Genomic DNA, 17,739 nt, shown 5'->3' with positions numbered 1-17,739 from the left:
GTCTGGTCTGGTACGCATGCTCTGAGCACACCTAACCTGCACAAAAGACAGCCAGAGATGACCAGATCAGGAATTTTTCAAGGCAAGGATGTGCCCTAGAAGTTGAACAGCAGAGCCTGGTGGTTAGGGCAGGCCCTTGGGATGTAGGAGACCCCTTTCAAGCCCCTGCTCCAGTATTACATTTTTCATACAAAGGGGAACAGCTTCATCAGGAGAGCTGGTGAGCACATCACTCCGGAACAGCCGCTGGCCTGGGGGCTCAGGCACTCAGCTGGGAGATCCAAGTCCCTGCTCCAAAGGAGGCAGAGCAGGAATTTGAACACAGCTTTCCCACAACCCAGGAGAGTGCCCGAACCACTGGGCTGCCAGCTACAGCGGGGGATGTCCTTGCCCATACACTGGCCTAAGCACCCAGCTCCAGCCAAAGGTCCGTGGCTGTGAATCCTGAGCAGAGCTAGGCACTAAACCCCTTTGATGGGTGGGGGACGTCTCTCCTTAGGCCTTATCCCCCACAGTGTGCTGGCTTCTGTGAAGCCCTTTCTTAGGTGCCTACAAACCCCGCTGCGGCGAGTCTCAGAGCCCAGGCCCACTGACTCAGGCTCATGCTATGGGCCTAGGAACTAGGGTTACCATTCGTCCGGATTTACCCGGACATGTCCTCCTTTTTGTGCTAAAAATAGCGTCCGGGGGGAATTTGTAAAGCACTCACAATGTCCGGGATTTCCCCCCCGCAGAGCAGAGCGAGCGGCTGGGAGGGCTGCAGGGAAGTCCCGGGCTGGACTCCGGAGCAGCTGTAGAGGAGCCGGATCCGCCCTGCATTCTGAGCCGGCAGCTCCCTTGCAGCCCGGTCCAGCAGCACTGTGCAGGGCCAGACCGGGTTTTGTTGTGCAGGGCCAGGGACCGGGTTTTGTTGTGCTGGGGAGCTCAGCCACGTGTCCGGCTCGGCTGCACAGAGCCCAACACCCTGTTCTGAGCAGCAGGGTAAGGGGGACCGGGGGCAGGAAGGTTCTGGAGGTGGCAGTCAAGAAACGGGGGGGGCTTTTTGGGGGGAGTGGAGAAAGTTTTGGGCAGTCAGGGTACAAGTAGGGGGTAGGGTCCTGGGGGGCAGTTGGGGGGGGTCTTAGGAGGGGGCAGTTAGGGGACAAGGAACAGGGAGTCTTAGGTAGGGGGTGGGGTTCTGGAGGGCAGTTAGGAGCAGGGGTCCCAGGAGGGGGCAGTCAGGGGACAAGGAGCAGGGGGGGAGTGTTTGGGAGTTCTGGGGGGGGCTGTCAGGTGGCAGGGGTGGGGAGATGGATCGGAGCAGTCAGGGGACAGGGAGCAGAGGGGTTTAGATGGGTCGGGAGTTCTGGGGGGGGGCTGTCAGGGGGTGGGGAGTGGTTGGATGGGGCGTGGGAGTCCCAGGGGTCTGTCTGGGGGTGGGGGTGTGGATAAGGGTTGGGGCAGTCAGGGGACAAGAGGCAGGGAGGCTTAGATAGGGAGTGGAGTCCTGGGGGGCAGTTAGGGGCAGGGGTCCCAGGAGGGGGCAGTCAGGGGACAAGGAACGGGGGGAGGGTTGGGGGTTCTGGGGGGGTGGGAAGTGGGAGGGGCAGGGGCGGGGCTAGGGCGGGGCTCCTCCCGTCCTCTTTTTTTCTTGCTGAAATATGGTAACCCTATAGGAACAGCCATGCAGCCTGCAGGGCCCAGGCTCGGCAACCCGCCGAAGGGGTAGGTCTCAGACCACGGGCTCCAGCCCAAGTGGGAACATTGACACTGCTATTTGTAGCCCCATAGCACAGGACTGAGTCAGCTGACCCGAGTTCTGAGCCTCTCTGCCAAAGCGGTGGCGGTTGTGCACCGTGGACATCCCTAACTGTCTGTGTATGGTACGGGAGGGCCTTACTCGGTTTCATGGTACAGGGGAGCCAGGAGGCCTCACTCGGGTGCATAGTACAGGGTGGCCGGCGGGGCCTCACTCGGGCTCAGGATTCCACTAGGCAGCAGAGCACCAGACGTAGGTGCTGCAACATCTCAGTCCCTTTGTGGGTCTAGCCCCTAGTGCCTGGGCTCAGAGAGGACCAGCTCAGCTAGGAGACATGACTGTCAGTGCAAGGGGGGCAGAGTCCTCTAGTAGGGTTACCATACGTCCGGTTTTTCCCGGACATGTCCGGCTTTTAGGCAATCAAACCCCCATCTGGGGGGAATTGCCAAAAAGCCGAACATGTCCAGGAAAAATACCGTCCGGGCACTTCCCCTCGCTGCTCTGCGAGTCCTCCCCTCTCAAACTTCGGCTCTGTTTAAGAGCCAAGCTGCCCGAGCCAGCTCTCCCAGCTTCGGGCAGCCCCCCTTGCCTCCAGACCCCAGCCGCCAGCTGGGCACTTCTCCTCCACGGCTCCAGCTGCTCTGCTCCGGCGGCTGGGGTCCGGAGGCACGGGGGCTGCCCGAAGCCGGTAGCGCTCGGGCAGCTCCGCTCTTAAACAGAGCCGAAGAGTCAGGGGAGGAGCAGAGCTTCCGGCCGCAGCGGCTCTGCTCCTCCCCTGACTCTTCGGCTCTGTTTAAGAGCCGAGCGCTACGGGCTTCGGGCAGCCCCCATGCCTCCGGACCCTGCGCCGCCGGAGCCTGGGAGGGGAAGTGCCTGGCCGGGGGCGCAGGGTCCGGAGGCATGGGGGCTGCCCGAAGCCCGAGCGGTGCCAGCTTCACGGTTTGCTGGGCAGCCTCCAGACCCTGCGCCCCCAGCTGGGCGCTTCCCCTCCCGGGCTCCAGCTGCGCTGGGGAAGCGCCGGCCAGGGGCGCAGGGTCTGGGGACTGCCCGGCAAACCGTGAAGCCAGTGGCGCTCGGGCAGCCCTTTCCACGTGGCTGGGAGTGAGAGGGGGCGGAGTTAGGGCGGGGTTGGGGCAGGGAAGGGGCGGAGTTGGGGCGGGTTTGGGGTGGGAAATGGGCGGGGCTAGGGCCCCGTGGAGGGTGCTCTTTTTTTATTTGTTACATATGGTAACCCTACCTCTAGGTCTGGCCCTATGGGGTCCCTGTGTGAGCAATAGTGGCTACAGCTCACTGGTTTGATTACAGAGAAACCTGTGCATTGCAAAACAAAAGGTAACCTTGACAAAGAGCTGATTCTGGAATCCCACTGCCTTGTCGATATCACCCTGCTGGCCCATCAATAGCTTCCAGCGCTGCGTAATTGGAATGGATTTTATGATAGAAGAGGCTCTGTACAGAGCCACCTTGGAACAAGGGACACTGCACTGTTGCTTTCCCTGTGCGAGTGTAGAGGATGGGGGGCAGGAAGGGGGGCTCAAGCTTGCTGTGACAGACCTTTCTCCTCCGTTGACACAACTATTGTTTTGCTCCAGTGGAGACTGAACTGGGCTGCCTCGTCCTGCCCTATGGCAGTAATACACCATGAACAAGAAAATCCCGGATGGAGGGGGCAAGACATGGAGCCACCTCCTCTGTGAAGCAGAGAGGCGAGTCTAGGAATGGCTGGAAGTAACAAAAGGGAATGAAAGATCATCCTCCCCCTTCCCCCCCGCCAGGAGCATCACTTTCAAATGCAACCAGTTCTGGACTCGGGGCAAAAGGGGTCACTGAGTGAGTGCCATGGCCAATGGGATGCAGGAGGGGCCACTGGGTGGGTGCCATGGCCCGTGGGACTCAGGAGGGGCCGCTGGGTGGGTGCCATGGCCCGTGGGACGCAGGAGGGGCCGCTGGGTGGGTGCCATGGCCCGTGGGACACAGGAGGGGCCGCTGGGTGGATGCCGTGGCCCGTGGGATGCAGGAGGGGTCACCAACCCAAGTGCAATCCCACTTGGGACTCAGGGCTAGTTCAAGAGTGGGCGAGCTGGGCATTTGCTCTGGGCGCAAGCTTCCAGAGGGCAGGGCCGGCTCTAGGCACCAGCAAAACAAGCTGGTGCTTGGGGCGGCACATTTTTAGGGGCGGCATGGCCAGCACCACAATGCCGCCCCTAAAAATGTGCCCCGGCCACCCTAGCTCACCTCCGCTGCTGCTGCCACGGCGCGCGAAACAGCTGTTTCGCGCGCCACAGCGGCTCGGGGTCTCCCCCTCCCTCCCGGGCTCTCAAACCTGGGAGGAAGGGGGAGATCCCAAGCAGCTGCGGCGCGCGAAACGGCTATTTCGCGCGCCGCTGCTCCTCCTCCCTCCCAGACTTGAGAGCCTGGGAGGGAGGGGGAGAAGCTGCGCCCGCGCCACGGCCACTCGGAGTCTCCCCCTCCCTCTCTCCCAGGCTCTCAAACCTGGGAGGGGGGGAGACTCCGAGTGGCCGCGGCGCGGGCGCCGCTTCTCCCACTCCCTCCTAGGTTTGAGAGCCTGGCGGGAGGATGCAGGGCTGGGGATTTGGGGAAGGGGCGGAGTTGAGGCGGGGCCAGCGGTGGGGTAATTAAAGAACCGGGAAGGGAGGCGGCCAAAATTGTTTTTGCTTTGGGCGGCAAAAATCCTAGAGCCGGCCCTGCCAGAGGGTGCTGCATTTCTGCGATTGGCTGCCCCATTTCCTGTGCTGACTGGTCAGCACGGGGGGTTTTCTCTCTGCCACCCAGGTTGGGAAGTGGGGGCACTAAAAATGTTTTTCCCGTGCCCAGCAAAACAGCTCGAGCCGCTCCTGCCAGTCCATACTTAGGCAGCTAGCCCGTCCTGCTGCCCACGCTGCTGCAGCTACACTGTGATTTTGATTACATTAGCTTGCCCAGAGCTAGCACATGTATGTATACCCGAGCTGGGCAGTACCCCTCCAGCTCCACTGCAGACAGATCCAGAGTCATGATTATCACCAACAGAGACGCCAGAGGGCAGGAGCAGAAGCAGGCAAAGCAGGGACTGCTGCACGTCGGCGCGTGGGAGGGCCTGGACCCTGAACTGTGCTGGGGATTCCCCCCTCCCAGGGGCTGGATGACACTGGTGGTGCCTCCCCCACCTCCACACCATGTGGTTCTGGGGGAGAACTGCAGAGCAGCCAGCCAGACACTCCTTTGGTAGGACCAGGAGCAGACAAAGCTGGAGCCTCGGGACAGTCAGTCAAAACTCCATACCATTGATATAAAATTATTCTACTTACCTGCCAGGGGGCAAATTTGTTACATATACATGGGAGAAAGAAGAAGGACAAAATGCAGGGTCAGCTATAGGTAGTCAGGAAGTTCCTTCAAGAGGAAATGTAGCCAAACTCCAAACCTGGAGACAATGGACCTTTCTGTGCCTGCGTCCTGTAGATAGCTAACCACTTAGTTTGCAAAATAAGCAAGGAGGAGGGGGCAAACAGATGAACAATAAGGGGTCATAAGAGGGGCAGATACATGTAGCTTGCTAATTATGTATAGTAATAATGGCAAATTTTGGCCAATCATAGAGCGATAGATTATCATAAGCAACTGCATATAATGCTTTGGTGTAAGTGTTTTCTTTGTTCTTGCTGACTTATGAGCTTGAACCCAATTGCAATTGAAATAAACGGATCGCCCCTCCCGGGGCTCCTTGCTTGATTAGCTGTGTCTGTTTCTCCTTATTCCTCAGCTGGAACGGACAGAAATTTCTATAACAGTTTTGGCAACCACAAAGGGACTTCTCCAGCTCGGAACCGCTCCAGGGCCCCTTCCTCGAGAAGGACCAGCGCGCGCTGAGGTGAGTTTACCTTGGGTTGTATTGTCTTGGGAGTTGGCCCCCAGCAGAGACGATAAGGAGGATTCTGAGAGACGGACCACAAGCAACGAGACAGATCGCGTTGGAAAAGGCCTCATCAGGAGACAGGTAAATTGTCTCTGTTTTATGTTATGTGTACACGGGGGTCTTAGACCCGACAGTTTCCTTTGGACAGCCTCGGTGAAATTACTGGGACATCCATCTGGCAGTTAAACACTTTTAGAGTGCCAGCCCAGTATAAAAACAAGTTTCAGATGACAGGAGATTACCCAGGCAGGAACAGAGGCTGACTGGATAGGCTGGGTGGTCTCCCCCGGACATAAAGGAAACCGTCACTGACTCCAGGGCTTTGTTCTCGGTAACACTGCGGATGGTGGAGAACTGAAGCAGGGAATTTAGGAGTCAGTTAGACCTGACATGGGAAATTGTCAGGGGAAATTCGATGCCGGCACACTTCTGGGATGTGTTCTCAGGAATTGGGGAAGACTTCGCCTCAAAACCTTGAGAACCATCCTGGAAGATTTAAGACCAGAACGAATGAATTATTTGTATTTGTTTTATAGCGCTGCTCCAATTTGCAAAGATAAAGAGTGCACTCTCATGCTACAACAAACTAAACCTCCTCCTTACCAGCAGTGTAGAGTAGAGGAAGATTATTATAGGCCTGTTTCCCAACCAGCTGTGTCCCCTCAACCCCTTCCCATTCAGGTAAATCGGGTGGTCCCAGGGACCGCCTCTGCACTGGTGTAGGATCTGCCTCTAACCCTATCCCGACCCCAAGCCACATCGTATCCTGATCTGCCAGTGGCCTATACCTGAAGCCACGTTCGCAGGAGAAGTCTGCCTGACTCCTCGACCGGCTCATGGAGTTAGTCTCCCGAGTGTGTTCATGGAAACGTCAATTTCAAGTTAATTAAACAAGGAGGACAGGACCTTCCAGTACTCCAATTGCCCTTAAAACAGTACCCTGTTCATACCGGAGAGGGTCAGGTTGTCCACACTCCTTTCTCTATCAGTGACCTATTGAATTGAAAGATTACCACCCCAAGGGTCAGGGACAACCCAGAATCTGTACATAGGACATTGAAAGAAAGGAAACAAGTGCTCAGTTGAGCTCAGGAGTCTATAGGTGATTTACCCCCACCCCCACCAGGACGGAATGCCCTGACAGCAGGAGATGTAACTGGGGGTGATCCTAACTGAGATTACAACAATGCTGGAGAACAATATAAGTTAACCTCTTTAAAGACTGTAATTTTAAATGGAATTAAGAAGGCTGGGCAGAGAACTACTAATTGGAGTAAAGTAACTTCTGTCCATCAAGGCCCACATGAACACCCCTCAGACTATTATGAAAGACTGATGAAAGCTGCTAGGTTGTTTGGGGGTCTAGATCCTAAAGCAGAGGCAAATATGCCAGTGATAAGAGGATTGTTTAGAGACCAGGCTGCAGAAGATATAAGGTGGAGATTAAATGATGTGGAAAATTTGCAGGGATGTCACTCTCTCTTTCAGAGTGTTTAATGGGTGAGAAGCCTGACGAAAGGCTGAGAGGGTGAAGGAAGAAAAAAGGGAATATAAGAATGCTGGTGGCTGTATTGAAGGAAGCAGAGCCTGGTGTCGGCAGAGGCCGAGGAAGAGGACAAGGGTTCATTGGTAGAGTGGGACCCAATAAAGGGGGGTCCAGAGGACTTTAAATTTATTACTGTCATCAAAAAAGGCACATGAACAGAGATTGTAAACTGAGAGCCCAGGGACAACTTAAACCTCCTCAAGGTGTTAATAAGGGCCAAGGTCCAGCTTGGACACCGCCTAATCAACCCTTCCAGGGGGTAATGCAGATTGGGGGACTTTATGACTGATGGGATAAAGGGGGTTCCACGTTGTTATGTTGCCCAGTGTTTTCCTTATCCCGCAATGATCCCCTAGTTCCTTTGATGATTGGAGGAAAACAGTATGATTGCTTATTAGACACAGGAGCCACCCTTTCCATCCTTACTGATTTGGATCTTCCTAAAAGTGGCAAAATTGAACGTGTTATGGGAATTGAAGGAAATCCTTTTCGTTGTCAGATTTCCAAACCTTTAAGCATACACATAGGGCCCCTGTCTGAGGAACACACTTTCCTACTTACCCAAGGACCAACCAGTTTTATTGGGACACGATTTGCTTTGCAAACTCCGGGCTACTATTCACTGCTCTGACCAAGGCATTCTTTTGAGCCTGCCAAATGACTCTGTCATTCCCTTGATGGCTCTAATGAATCATGAAACTCCTTTATATTTAGCAATGCTTCCCAGGGAACTGGAAAATGCTGTCTCACCTTGGGTATGGGGAATAAAAAACACTGACGTGGAATTACTAAAGTCAGCTGAGCCAGTTCGGATATGTGTTAGGACAGACATAGACCCCCCTCGCATTCCCCAATACCCTCTCCCACGAGAGGCAATAGAGGGACTGACTCCTTTAATTGAGTCATTTTTAGGGGGTCATCCCAGATATCCTGGGGGCATCTCCCTCAGGGGTATGTGGAATCCCCCGCTATATTTTCAGCTGTGTTGCATAAAGATTTACAAGATGTAATTCTCCCAGGACAGTCTATGTTGCTTTTGTGTGTGGATGATCTTTTATTATGCTCAGAAATACAAGAGACAAATTAATGAGCAGGACTCGATAGAGTTTTTATGTGCCTTAGCAATGAAAGGACACAAGGTGTCACCCTCAAAGATTCAATATTGCTCACAGGAGGTGAAATATTTAGGGCACATACTAAAACCAGGAATGAGAAGCCTTGCTCAGGAAAGAATAAGTGCCATTTTAAATGTACCCCAGCCCAAGACAAAGAGACAGTTAAGGGGGTTCCTCGGCATGGCAGGATTCTGTAAGTCCTGGATTCCTGGGTATAGGGAAATGTCAAAACCACTAGTGCAGATGACCACTAAGGATGAACCTGACCCAGTGAAATGGACTAAAGATGCTACCAAATCCTTTGAGAGTATCAAGACAGCCCTTGCATTGGCACCTGCCTTGGGATTCCCGGATTCTAGGAAACCTTTTACCTTATTTGTTCATGAAAGGGCGGGAGTGGCCTCTGGTGTTCTTATGCAAGCTTTAGGATCACAGCAACAGGCTGTGGCCTATTTTTTAGCACTACTGAATCCTGTTGCAAGAGAAGCAGTAGACTGTCTTAAAGCCCTAGTTGCTGCAGCTTTGTTAGTTGAGAAAGCTCAAGAGTTGGTACAGAGACATCACCTAGTGGAAAAAGTTCCACATGCTGTTACTCTCCTTCTAAATTAACGAAATTTAGAAGGATCAGTGGATGGTGTAGACCTTGCCTGGACTGAAACTTAAATTCACTCGAAAGGGAACCCCAGATAAGGTCCCCAGCGTGGGAGCGACGCTTGTTGGCCAACTGGCAAGGCCAACCCGAAGTAGATGACTACAGGGCAGCCAAGGCCCTAAACGACTGATATCAGTTTTCGATGGATATAGAAGATTGGACTGTATTATTTGGATTAGAGTTTATTGCTCTTTTTTCTTTTATATGTTGGTATTTTAACCTGTTGTGAAAATGTTTCCTGTGTTGATTTTGTTGTTTTTCCCTTCCCTTTCTTATGGCCATAATAATTTCATTAAATTTAGCCATGTGGGGAGGAATAGAATCCCAGAATGTAGGAATGACTCATGCTGGGTGTGCACCTTGGTGCCTCCCGATGCGGAATGAGGACTTTCTTTCCTTCCTATCCCTTTGATGGCTGCAGATATTACTCATTCATAGGTGTATGTTACTCCCCATCAGGCTACGACTCATACCTGGCAACAAGAAGGTATAAACCCTAACTCCAGGTATTTGTTAACCTTCAAGGCGCAGGGTGAGTGGTGTCTCCTGGGAAATGGGCTAGGCCTGTTTTTAGGGAACAGTACTTGCAAATACTATGTGGGCCCAAATGGTGATGGAGAGTGGGTCACTCCCCTTGTTTATTGTTTTGACACCACTGACGACATTAACCACAAGGGTGCCTGCGCCAATAGTGTCTGCTATGAAAGCTGCACTATGGTATGGGAAAACTCCAATGGACAATGTCTGTATGCAGGCAAAAATGTAGAGACGGAGACATCTCCTCGAAGCACGGGCCTATTGGGTTTATGGGATGTTATACATCCCTGTTACAAAAAGCGTTGGGAGTGACATGGGATACTCCTCCCGGCCCTGTTCCAGCAGGGTTTGGTTCTTACTGGGTGTGTGGAAATAAAGCCTATCATACCCTTCCAGTACACTTCTCAGGTTCTTGTTATCTTGCCTGGTTGTTACCCCCACTCGTATTGTGAAGCAATTACACAAAGGCAAGATTAGAAATGTAAGGGACACTACCAAACCTCAAGCTGAAGAGGATGCAGCCCTTGAACCAATGACATGGACAACATTCCCTAATAATCGTAGACTTAGGAGAAGGGTTATAAGACTCCAGGGTTTTTATAAATTATGGCTAATGAAACTGCTACAATAGTTACAAGTCAAGCCACTGAGCTTAAGCAACTTAGACAGTTAGCTTTACAAAATCATATGGCTTTAGATATTTTTTTTTGGCAGCTCAAGGAGGAACTTGTACCCTCATAGGCCAAGAGTGTTGTGTATTTGTGAATGACACCTATAAAGATACCTTTGACAGGGCAGCCCACTTAAGAGACATTGCCCAAGACAGGTCTGCTGAAGGTAGCTGGACAAATGATTGGTTTGATGGTTTATTTTCCTGGTTCCCTTCCTTAACAGGCTGGTTAAAGGGACTCCTGAAAGGAGGTGTTATGATTTTACTGATGATTGTGTTTATTTTTTTGTGTGTGTGTTTAAACTGTCCATGTGAATAATGTCTAAATGTGCTAGGACAACTAGCAAATCGAAGGGGATATTTCTCTCTTTACAAGAAAGATGGGTTTTGGCAAAGGCGGAAATGATGCCAGATGCTGATATTCTGACCCCTACATATTTGCTGTAACACTCCTACTGCTGTGAAAAGTGTGATCATGAGCCCATTATATGGGTCATGATCAAAGGGGAAAAATTGATATAAAATTATTCTACTTAACTGCCAGGGGACAAATTTGTCACATACACATGGGAGAAAGAAGAAGGACAAAATGCAGGGTCAGCTATAAGTAGTCAGGAAGTTCCTTCAAGAGGAAATGTAGCCAAACTCCAAACCTGGAGACAATGGACCTTTCTGTGCCTGCGTCCTGTAGATAGCTAACAACTTAGTTTGCAAAATAAGCAAGGAGGAGGGGGCAAATAGATGAACAATAAGGGGTCATAAGAGGGGCAGATACATGTAGCTTGCTAATTATGTATGGTAATGATGGCAAATTTTGACCAATCATAGAGTGATAGATTATCATAAGCAACTGTATACAATGCTTTGGTGTAAGTGTTTTCTTTGTTCTTGCTGACTTATGAGCTCGAACCCAATTGCAATTGAAATAAACGGATCGCCCCTCCCGGGGCTCCTTGCTTGATTAGCTGTGTCTGTTTCTCCTTATTCCTCAGCTAGAACGGACAGAAATTTCTATGACACCATGCTCTGGCTTGCTCTGCCCTGGGCTGATCCTCGTTTGCTCCACCCTTCCCCTCCTCAGTCTCTTCACCTAAGCTTCGTTCCACACCTACCCCTCTTAGCCCCCTCCCTCCCTCTCTCTCCCCTTCACTTTTCTGTCCAGTTAGCTGATCCCACCCAAAAAATAAACCATGGTGCGAACATGCTGTTTGCTGCCATCACCCATCACTCTGCTGGTGAGTTCTACCCCTTCCCCCACCCTGTGTCTGCCTTGCCTATTAGACAAGGTTCTTGTATTGTTTCCTTGTACTCTCCATCTGTCTGTGTCCAGGGCTGTCTTTTGTCTTATCCTTAGCTTGTCAGCTCCTTGGGGCAGGGACGATCTCTTTGTTCCGGGTTTGTGCAGCGCCTGGCACAGTGGGGTCCTGGGCCATGACTGGGGCTCCTGGGAGCTACTGCTATACATGTAATAAACACAGCATGTGGGGCGGGGGTTGGGGGGAATACACATATGGGGGACAGTGAGTGTGAGTGTGCGTAGAAGACAAAACTCCTACTGACTGAATTATTTGCATAGCGTGTCTCCCAGGGGCTCCAGCAGAGAACGGGTTGGAGTTTGTCAGCACTGCAGCTAGCAACGCAACTGGGAACCAAGTCTGGGAAGTGAACGACAGCGAATCCTGTAGAGCAGCCAATAGCTCCTTCCATACCACCACAACCCTGGCCAAGCTGGCTGAGGCTATGGTCAAAGGGGGTTGTCAGGCTGGAGAGCCAGCTTACACCAGCCAGAAGGAGCTTTTGCCAATATCGCTGCGTCTACACGGCATAAAAATGCCATGAAAAAAACACCCCCGGCTGACATGAGCATGCTGGCAAAAGCTTCCAGCATCGCCCTGGCCTTTGGGAGCCCATTGGGACTCACAGGGTGCGGCTGTGCCCAGCTGCCTCCCATTCTGGTCTATAGGGGATGGCTCCATGGCAAAACTCCCCTGTGGCAGCAAGTCTCGGAGCCTGGGGCTCCAGACTGAGGCTCGCAGGGCTTGCACTATAATAACCATGTGGCCATTTGGACTCAGCACCAGCCCGGGCAGGAATGTCTACATGGCTATTTCTAGCACCACAGCACAAGCCCCACAAGCTCCAGGCTACAGACCAGGACTCTGAGACTCACTGCTGTGAGGTCCTTGCCATGTAGGCATACACTCCCCTACACTACAATCCTGCTCGTTCCCATAGACACCCACCTACATCCAGCCAGCTGGTGCAGAAGGAAGATGGACAGACAGGCAGATGGGAGCAGCAGGCAGAGCTGCGGAACATGCCGTGGTGCCGGCTGTACCCACGCCCGGCAAGCTGGCAAGTACAGGCAGAGAACAAGGGAGGAAACCATAGAAGAGTTCTACACAATCTCAACACCCCTGGAGATCAGCCAAAGCCCAGACCTGGCCAGCACATGCCCAAGAGATTACTTGTCCAGCAGAGCTCACATAGCCATCTCCTACTGCAGTCTCTGTTGCCAACACCCCTAGACCAGCTTGAAAATCATGAGATTTTAAAAAATAATAAACAGGCTCTTTTCCGTTGCCTCATGGGGCATATTTTCAAATTTTTCTCAGCACCCAGGAGGGCTGGAAATGTACTGTTATTTTTTTAATTGAAAGCCAAGAGTCTCTTCTCATGCCATATCATAGAATATCAGGGTTGGAAGGGACCTCAGGAGGTCATCTAGTCCAATCCCCTGCTCAAAGCAGGACCAACACCAACTAAATCATCCCAGCCAGGGCTTTGTCAAGCCTGACCTTAAAAACCTCTAAGGAAGGCGATTCCACCACCTTCCTAGGTAACCCATTCCAGTGCTTCACCACCCTCCTAGTGAAATAGTGTTTCCTAATATCCAACCTGGACCTCCCACACTGCAACTTGAGATCACTGCTTCTTGTTCTGTATTCTGCCACCACTGAGAACAGCTGAGCTCCATCCTCTTTGGAACCCCCTTCACGTAGTTGAAGGCTACTATCAAATCCCCACCTCACTCTTCTCTTCTGCAGACTAAATAACCCCAGTTCCATCAGCCTCTTCTCATAAGTCATGTGCTCCAGCCCCCTAATCATTTTCGTTGCCCTCCGCTGGACTCTCTCCAATTTGTCCACATCCCTTCTGTAGTGAGGGAGCCCAAAACTGGATGCAATACTCCAGGTATGGCCTCACCAGTGCCGAATAGAGGGGAATAATCACTTCCCTCGATCTGCTGGCAATGTTCCTACTAATGCAGCCCAATATGCTGTTGTTCTTCTTGGCAACAAGGGCATACTGCTGACTCATATCCAGCTTCTCGTCCACTATAATCCCCAGGTCCTTTTCTGCAGAACTGCTGCTTAGCAAGTCTGTCCCCAGCCTGTAGCAGTGCATGGGATTCTTCCGTCCTAAGTGCAGGACTGGGCACTTGTCCTTGTTGAACCTCATCAGATTTCTTTTGGCCCAATCCTCCAATTTGTCCAGGTCCCTCTGTATCCTATCCCTACCCTCCAGCATTTCTACCTCTCCCCGCAACTTAGTGTCATCCGCGAACTTGCTGAGGGTGCAATTCATCCCATCGTCCAGATCATAAATGAAGCTGTTGAACAAAACCGGCCCCAGGACTGACCCCTGGGGCACTCCGCTTGATACCGGCTGCCAACTAGACATGGAGCTGTTGATCACTACCCATTGAGCCTGACAATCTAGCCAGCTTTCTATCCACCTTATAGTCCATTCATCCAATCCATACTTCTTTAACTTGCTGGCAAGAATACTGTGAAAGACCGTATTAAAAGCTTTGCTAAAGTCAAGATATATCAAATCCATGGCTTTCCCCATATCCACAGAGCCAGTTATCTCATTATAGATTTAAGAAAATCCCCAAAGATTATGAGAGTTGTGATAAAATCATGAGACCTGGCACCCCAGGGAAAGAGGTGTCTGGGCCTGGACCATGAGAGCTAGTGCGCAAAAGTGAATCAGGCTGCCACCAGCTTGCCCAGATAGCCCTAGGGTGGGCACCATTCCTTCTGGGGGCCAGTGGAGGCAGGGACCAGAGTGCATCCTGTTACCAGGGAGCCCTTCACCCCCACCTGGGCTACACACTGGTCCTGCGCAGCGCAGCATCCCACAGCCCAGCTCTACTGGCACTTCCAGTGAGCAGGAAGGAAGGCATTTACTCCTTGATCGATGGAGAAACTGAGGCAGGGCAAGAGTAAGGACCTTTTGACTTAGCAAAGGTCACATGGTGTGAGACAGAACAGCTTTCTCCTGTGAAGATTGCAAAGCTGCAAATTGGTCTTTAGAACTAAATGAATTAATAAAAAACAAGCAGTCTTGTTCCTCACCAGCTATGACAGCCAGCAGCCACACAAGAGTAGGGAAGGAGGCAGTAGACAGACCCCTAGGGAACCAAACCCCCCTAAGCCCAGCATTGCAGCTGCTTGTCACTTAGCAAGATGGCACGTGCCCACTCCCATATATGGAGCTGAAGGTGGATGATGGAGCTTAGCTGTTCGCCAAGGCCTGGGTATTTGGTGGGCTCTGCTCTAGGCAGCTCCAGGGGGTGCTCAAAGCCCCTGTGAGTTTGGCGCGGGAAGCCAAGACCCAGGTGTTTCACACCACAGATACCGTCACACAGAGGCTAGAAGAGCATACGCCATGGGAATGGCAAATCCAAAGGGAAAAGAAACCTCCTCCCTGCTTGTGAAATCACAGCACTGCCCAGCCCAGCAAGACCACCCCGAGCTGCAGCCGCCTTTGTGGAGGGAAGGCCACACGGCAATGGGGAGCCTGGGTTGGGCGTTACCATTCTGCACTGGGAGATGTCAGCCACTGCAACCCTATGGAGCAGAACTGGGGAGGCCCCTGCAGTGTGGGCTGGGCACTGGGAGAGAACGGCAGGGGTCCAGCACACCCAGATCCTGCACGACAGACATCCCAGGTCCAGCACAATCATCCTGGTGACCCAGGGAGCCCCCACTCCCCTCCCCTCCCTTCCCATCCCCAGCAAGGGCTGGGGCTTTGCTGGTGGGATTCCCTTGATCCTGGAGGGGAGGCACCTGGCAGCAAGGGGTTCAAACCTGGTGAGAGGGATTTACCTTTCAATAACCCCAGACACAGCTCCCCTCCCCACTCCTTTGCCAGGGCTCCCAGGAGAGAGTGTGGCAGCAACTTCCCCATCTGACCTACAAGGAAAATCAGAGACTGTTGCTGTTTGTGTCTGCGCCACCTCTGGTTCTGATCCATCCTGAAGACTGGACCAACAAGTACTTCCCTGTGCCCCACAGCATGGAGCATGTGAACTGTCCAGCTTAGCCAGAGCCCTGGGCCGGATGTGGTCCATGGCTCAAGCACTCAGGTTCTCTCCTAGTCTGCACAGGAAACCCCCGAGATCCATGTTCCGCTCCCTGTGCGTGGAGCTCACAGCTGCTGCACTCTCAGTTTTACTGCAGGGGAAATGCCCACACTCCCCGTCCTCCCTCACACCTGGGGCTGGGCTCTGGTTTCTTCTCGGTGGGTGGCTTCCCTTCCACCAGACTGCAATCCCCACGAGTCTGGCTGCTTCGCTCTCCGGTTCTGAATGGGGCAGGAGATAAAGCCAGAAGGGACTGTGTGGCCATCTAGCCCGACCTCCTGTATAACAGGCCAGAGTCCTGACCCGCCTTCACTCCTGGTTGAACAGAGCAGAGCTTTTAGGAAAACATCCCATCGGGACTTAAAAATTGTCAGTGATGGAGAATCCACCACAACCCTTGGGAAGTTGTTCTAATGGTTAATTCCCCTCGCTGTTAAAAAACTGCCTCTTATTCCAGTCTGAATGTGTCTAACTCCAACTTCCAGCCTTGGGATGGTGCCAGACTCGCTCTGCCAGACTGAAGAACCAGTTTCTAAATTTCTGTTCCCCAACTAGGTACTTTTAGACCAGCGGTTCCCAAACCATGGGTCGCAACCCCAAATGGGGTCATGCTCTCAGATGGGGTCACAGCCATCCCCAGTGTGCGGACGATGCCACTTAGCTCCACACAGGGTGATTGCATGTATGGTGTGTGCAAGGACACGATGCAGGGAGGGCGCCATTTTGCTCTACAAAATGGCACCCTCTGTACAGTGGGATCTCACATGCACCAAAAGTACAAGTTCCCACTGTGCGGCAGATGCTGTTTTGCTCTTCAAAATGGTCTGCTCCATGCTGTCTAGGGTCCCGGAAGGAAATAATTCACTAAAATGGGATTGTGCAGGCAAAACATTTGGGAACTCTTGTTATAGACTGTGAGCACGTCACCCCCTAACCTTCTCTTATGAATCCCAGGATCACATTACCTCTTTTGGCCACACTGAGAGATCATGTTCGGCTGATTATCCACCACAACCCCCAAATAGGATAGAGTCCCCCTCCTGTAAATATGGTCTGCATTTGACACAAGAGACCACAGCCTAGGGTTGCCAATTTTAATTGGATGTATTCCTGGAGGTTTCATGACATGACATAATCTTTAATTGAATCATAGAATCATAGAATATCAGAGTTGGAAGGGACCTCAAGAGGTCATCTAGTCCAACCCCCTGCTCAAAGCAGATCAAAGAAGATCAATCTTTAATTCCTGGAGACTCCAGGCCAATCCTGGAGGGTTGGTAACCCTAACACAGCCACAATGCTTATGCAACCCCCCCTGATAGCAGGTGTCCTCTCCCCCTCTAGTGACTGGTCCACTAAAGAATAACAGCCTACTACTGCAGCCATTTAACAGAGTTACCCTGCAGCTCAAGTGGCCACAGTCTGTGGTGCGTGGGTGAACTGCCCAGGTTCAAACGCTGCTAGAACGGGGAAAAATGTGTTTTTTCCCTCTTTTTCCACCTCCATCCCAGGTAAGTTCCTCTGTCCCAGGCTACGGACTATTCTGGGGTCTCTGCTTTCTGGGAAAGGAGCTCAGCATCATGATTTGCACCATACATGTATTCTCCCCATGTCCTGCCTTTGCTGGCTAGTCCTGCTCCAGCCTCTGCACTGAGCTTTCTGGAGAAGGAGTACTGGATCTCTCCTGCTGAGCCCAGCACTGTCTGCAAAGCAATTTGCAATAAAACCCCATCATCTGGAAATAAATAAATAAATAATAACCGCTCTTTGCATTGAGCTGATGGAAAATTTAACGACCTTGGCTTAGCGACAGCTGCCGTGTCTGGGGGTTGACAAATAGGGTGTCAATAACCCAAACAGATGCTGTTCACAACGTGTCACATGGCTGATAAAAATCATTCAATTAGCAGGAGAGCTGGCATCGTGATTAAGGTGAAGATTTGGAAGCCAGTTAGTGGTAGATGGGAAACTTGTTGGTCAGGGCAGAGGAAAGGGAGTCAGGACTCTTGGGTTCTGACCCTGGGAGGGAGTGCGGTTATAGTGATTGTAGCAGGGGTCTGGGAGTCAAGAAGTCTGGGTTCTGTGCTCAGCTGTGGAAGGGGAGTGGGGTCTAGTGCTTTGCTCAGGAAGGGGCGGGAGTCTATTCTCAGCTCCGCTATGAAGTGATGGGAGGCCAGCAGCGGCTGTACTC

The 17,739-nt window shown here is 52.1% G+C and overlaps 1 protein-coding gene and 1 long non-coding RNA gene across 4 annotated transcripts in view; one reads left to right on the top strand and one right to left on the bottom strand.

Moving 5' to 3' along the window:
* PDE1B (phosphodiesterase 1B) overlaps nucleotides 1-17,739 on the bottom strand; it is a 154,712-nt gene that overhangs the window by 85,660 nt on the left and 51,313 nt on the right. The window lies entirely within an intron of this gene.
* Nucleotides 5,408-11,135, top strand: LOC128828252 (uncharacterized). The gene is made up of 2 exons (XR_008443172.1): nucleotides 5,408-5,735; nucleotides 7,143-11,135. It is a non-coding gene; the product is annotated as an uncharacterized LOC128828252 (long non-coding RNA).

Source organism: Malaclemys terrapin, chromosome 23 (assembly GCF_027887155.1).
Source record: "Malaclemys terrapin pileata isolate rMalTer1 chromosome 23, rMalTer1.hap1, whole genome shotgun sequence".
Taxonomy (NCBI): Eukaryota; Metazoa; Chordata; order Testudines; family Emydidae; genus Malaclemys; species Malaclemys terrapin.
Note: the sequence above shows the minus strand (reverse complement) of the source record. Positions and strands in the feature narration are given on the sequence as shown.